This window comes from Phocoena sinus, chromosome 13 (assembly GCF_008692025.1).
Source record: "Phocoena sinus isolate mPhoSin1 chromosome 13, mPhoSin1.pri, whole genome shotgun sequence".
Lineage (NCBI taxonomy): Eukaryota > Metazoa > Chordata > Mammalia > Artiodactyla > Phocoenidae > Phocoena > Phocoena sinus.
In genome coordinates this window covers 51808226-51813504 of record NC_045775.1, presented here as the reverse complement: position 1 = coordinate 51813504, position 5279 = coordinate 51808226, and the positions used below count along the sequence as shown (strand labels likewise).

Genomic DNA, 5279 nt, shown 5'->3' with positions numbered 1-5279 from the left:
ACATTTCCAATAAAATTAGTATAACCTGCTCTATAAACTCAAATACACATATATTTGCAATGCTTTTATTTTTTCCAAACAATTGCTTAATTACCTAAAAGCCCTTTTAGCAGGAAGCCCATTATGTCCCACTTGTAGAACATTCCCTCATAAATTGCCCAGATACACCAAGAGATAACTTATTCAGTCTATAGCAGGTTCTGTTCTCTTCTTAATTGGAGTCTGATCAATTGGCTAATGCCATAGTTTCTCATTATCTCACATTGTCACTTTTGGAAACTGGTCCCCCTCGATCCAAAAGGCACTGCTTGTCCACTGCTTGTGGATGATGCCCTTGCCTGTCTATATTCCTGCTATGAGGTCGAACTCTCTGAAGGAAGACAAGTTAAGTTTGCCAAGGATGTTCCACATTTGGCTCCCAAGGGCCCACTCTTAACAATCAGCCAGAGCAGCTCACACACAGCCACAGGAGGGCTGGGTCAGGATGACTCAATGTATCAAGGTTCCAGAACCACATTTCTCCCTTTCCCTCCAGCAAGCACCACTTCCCAAAAACATGAGGCAGTTTCTTGTTTATTTTGTTTATATCAAGACACAGAAAGTCTTGCTGTGCCCTTCTCCCAGGACATTCAGAACTCCCTACTGTTTGCCTATCCTTCTAAGTAAGGCTTCACTTGTCATTCTCTACCCTAACCTGTGATCTGAAAGAAAGGAAAAGCACAAATTTGATCTTTTGCGGAGTACTTTTCTGGCCAGGCACCATGGCATGTCAAGAAAGAAGAGACAGGTATGGAAAGATACTGAACTAGTTGAAGTTTGGAAACTTAAGTCTATCCTAATTTTGCAATCAACTGGTTGGCCTAATGGCTTTAGCCTCTTTAGAGCTCAGTTTTTATCATCTGAAAAAGCAGAAGACACTTTGATCCTTTCCAGCTCTTTAGAACTCTATAATTTCAGTATTTTTCTTAAAAATCAATTTTGTTGAAATATGATTTACATATAATGAAATACATTTCAAGTATGCAGTTTCAAGTGTTTTGACAAATTTATACTATTATCAAGTTATAAACCATTTCCATCACCCCAAAATGGAATTTCCATTTCCATCACAGTTCCCCCTCATGCCTCTCTGCAGTGAATCCCCCTGCCCTAAGCAACCACTGATCTGCTATTTGTTACTATAGATACAGTTTTTCCTATTCTAGAATTTCATGTAAATGGAATGATACAGTGTATACTCTTTCTAGTTTACTATTTTTTATCATGGTAACATATGTATAACAAAAAAATATGGAATGCTTCATAAATTTGTGTCATCTTTGTGCAGAGGTCATGCTAATCTTTCTTGTATAGTTCCAGTTTTAGTATACGTGGTGCCAAAGTGAACACAGTATGTAAAACACAGTATGTAAAGACCTCTTTCGTACCTGGGTTTGTTTTTTGTTTTTGCATGGCATAATATTTTTGTGATTCACTCCTGTTATTGCATGTTCAAGATATTTTAAATATATTTTTTAAGCAAATAGTGCTTTTAGACTGGATACTTTTTTGAATACCACCATTCAAATATTAAAAAGTTAAATAGGGATTTCCCTGGTGGCACAGTGGTTAAGAATCCATCTGCCGATGCAGGGAACACGGGTTCAACCCCTGGTCCAGGAAGATCCCACATGCCGCAGAGCAACTGAGCCCGTGGGCCACAACTACTGAGCCTGCACTCTAGAGCGCATGCACCACAACTACTGAGACTGCGCGCCTAGAGCCCGTGCTCCACAACAAGAGACGCCACTGCCATGAGAAGCCCGCATACTGCAACGAAGAGTAGCCCCCCGTTGCCGCAACTAGAGAAAGCCCGCATACAGCAACGAAGACCCAATGCAGCCAAAAATAAATAAAATAAATAAATTTTAAAAAGTTAAACTTGAGTAATTTCTTGATTTCACATTGTATTTGTTTATTAGCAAAGAAAAGGATCCTCTGCTATTTATTTTCAGAATTGATTGATTTCACAAGTGAGAACGTAATGGTGGCCCATATAAGGATGATATCAGAGCAGGGCAACAGGGATAACTCTAAGGTAGCAGGTAATGGCAACCCATCGTGAGGAGAGCATTGGAGAGAGTGGCAGCAGCGGGGGCAGGAGATTGGCTCATACAGAGGATTCAACACATAATAAAAAATATTTCAGGGACTTCCCTGGTGGTCCAGTAGGTAAGACTCCACACTCCCAATGCAGGGGACCCAGGTTCAATCCCTGGTGGGGGAACTAGATCCCGCAGGCATGTCGCAACTAAGAGTCTGCATGCCTCAACTAAGAAGTCCACATGCCACAACTAAGAAGCCCATGTGCCACAACTAAGAAGTTCACATGCGCAAGCCCACGTGCCACAACTAAGAAGCCCACGTGCCACAATTAAGGAGCCCACATGCCACAACTAAGAGTCTGCATGACACAACTAAGAGTCTGCATGCTGCAACTAAGAGTCCACATGCTGCAACTAAAAGATCCTGCGTGCCACAGCGAAGATCTGGCGTGCCACAAATAAGACCCAGCGCAGCCAAAATAAGTGAATAAAATAAAATATTTAAAAACATATATATATTTCAGATAATGGTAGCCAGATTTCTCACTGACTGACAAGGAAGAAACAAAAACAAAAAGGGAGAAAATTAGATGAATCCCGTGTTATTGAACTGGGTTTGGAATTATCAATGTGAAATAATAGTTTACAATACAGGTGGATAGTTACAGAAATAAATATAGAAGGAAGGTATATACTTATACTTCCTAGGTCTGACCACAGAGTGGGACTGGAAGCAGAAATATCCTAGTAGAGTATATCTAGGACCTAGATGTTGGTTTCTAAATAACATCGTCACTAAAAGGAACCAGTGTGTTCCTTGAATCAATAGCTGATTCCAGAGAGGAACAGGGAAAATACCAGTTGAGCTTGGAACATCTTATTGTGCTGAGAAGTATGGAAGTGATAAAAAGTAAGTGATGGAGAGATGCCAAGAGGACTCAGGATCTGGCTTGAAGGGGCTCCCACTGGCCAAGTCTGGGATAATTTGAGCATCGAGCCAATGACATATATATATATATTTTTAAACCCCATTTCTGGTACATTGTAGCAGAGTCACCACAGGCATTTAATCACCTTGAGCCTCATTATATTTCTTATTTTTTAAAAAATTAATTAATTAATTTATTTTTTGGCTGGGTTGGGTCTTCGTCGCTGCGCACGGGCTTTCTCTAATTGCGGGGAGCGGGGGCTACTCTTCTTTATGGTGCACGGGCTTCTCATTGTGGTGTCTTCTCTTATGGCCGAGCACGGGCTCTAGGCGCATGGGCTTCAGTAGTTGTGGCACATGGGCTCAGTAGTGGTGGCTCGCGGGCTCTAGAGTGCAGGCTCAGTAGCTGTGGTGCACAGGCTTAGTTGCTCTGCAGCATGTGGGATCTTCCCAGACCAGGGCATGAACCTGTGTCCCCTGCACTGGCAGGCGGATTCTTAACCACTGTGCCACCAGGGAAGCCAGAAATCACTTTTAAAAAATCTATTTACTATCTTGGCCAGAAATCCTTAGAACTCTTTTTTTTTTCCCCCTAGAATTCTTTAGGCTCTGTTAGGATGCATTTGCTTGCAAGTAACAGGAAATCTAACTCAACTGTCTGAAACAATAATAAAAAAAAAAAAGCATGTTCTCACAAAATGTTCTGAGGTAGTTTAGCCAAAGTGTTAATCGCCAGCCCCAGACTTTCATTAAATTATTCCCCTCTTTCGTCTCTCAGCATAGCAGCTTTGTCCTCCTCTCTTGGCTCTCCTCATGACTGCAATACGGTTTCAGCAACTCCAAGCTTAATGTTCTGACAATACAACATCCAAAGGCCTGAAAGGGAAGAAAAGTACATCCCTTATTCGTGCCTATTTTTAAACATCAGGGAAATTTTCCCAGAAGCGCTACAACAGACTTTCCCTCACCTCCCATTATCCATAATCACATGCTTCTCCTTAAATGAACCACTGGCAAGGGAATGTGAATCACCATTACTAGGCTGGACTAATCAAAATTCATCTTCTGGGGCTAGTAAAGGGTCAGCTTCCTTTACAAGCAGTTTACCACTTAACACCTGAACAAAATTGGAATTCTATTAGCAAAGCAAGAATGGAATGGCTGCTGGGTAAGCAACCAACATTATCTTCCACATAACACTCCTTAATTTGATTGAATAATATTTAGAGATTTCTTTAGATAGCTCTGTTTTCCAGTGTATAGGAAAGTTAAAAGAATATATGTTATATTTAGTGGATTAATGAATTTATTTCACCACATTCAGGGATTTGATTTTTATAAATCCAATTATACCCAGTTCAAACCTCCACTCACAGTTCCCTCACTCCTTTGAATCACATCCATCCCACTGCTGGCTTCCCTGGACACATAATTCACTTATCTAGTCACTGGCTTCTTCTCACCCTCAGCAGTCACTGAGATGGATTCACATCTTCATCTTCATCTGGGTCTGTGTGGCCCAGTAGAGACCAAGGTATAGCTTGAATGGAGTAGGAAAGAAGGGTGAGAGATGAACAAAGGGATTGTAGGGACGACCCTGCCCCCTTCTCACATATGTTGATTCTAAAAGTGGAAAACCAAAAAACAATGTTTTCATTACTATGATTGTGTAAATACCATTCACTGAAGAGCCAAAGACTTTTCTCTGATTGTACTTTCTTCTCTGGTTCCAGTGCATGACTGAAAGAAGGTCCTCTTCATTTCTCTCCTCTGTTGGGTCCCTTGTTTTTTGGGTAACCACACCTTCTTTTCCTTTTGCTGGTGTATTACATACACAAATAACCTCCTAAGAAAGTATGTATGGAAGGTAAACTTCCTGAGTCATTGATTAACTAAAAGTCTCTCCACTCTGCTCTCATACCTGATAGTTTAGGCACAGAATTGAAGATTCAAAGCATTTTCTATTGTCTTCTTTGCCTTGCTCCATTGTCCTCTACTTTCCCATGTTGCTCTTGAGAATACAACGTCATCTCAATTCCCTGTAATTTGACTATGGCTTGGTGTTTTCCCTCTGTGGAAGGTTTTAGAGTCTTCTCTTCATCTGTGGCATTGTGAATTTCACTATGATATAGATACACCTTGTTTCTTTATTCTTTTTTTTTTTTTGGCATCACTTACTTTTACTTTTTATTGTAAAAAGCACATACAAGAATTTTAAGAAATTATTAATATATGACAAATCAGAACCACGGTTGAGTTATTAAACC

General features: G+C 40.5%; 1 non-coding gene across 1 annotated transcript; it reads right to left on the bottom strand.

Moving 5' to 3' along the window:
- Positions 1-1284: 1284 nt before the first annotated feature.
- Positions 1285-1389, bottom strand: LOC116764853. Its single transcript, XR_004353061.1, has one exon. It is a non-coding gene; the product is annotated as a U6 spliceosomal RNA (small nuclear RNA).
- Between the last annotated feature and the right edge of the window lie 3890 nt (positions 1390-5279).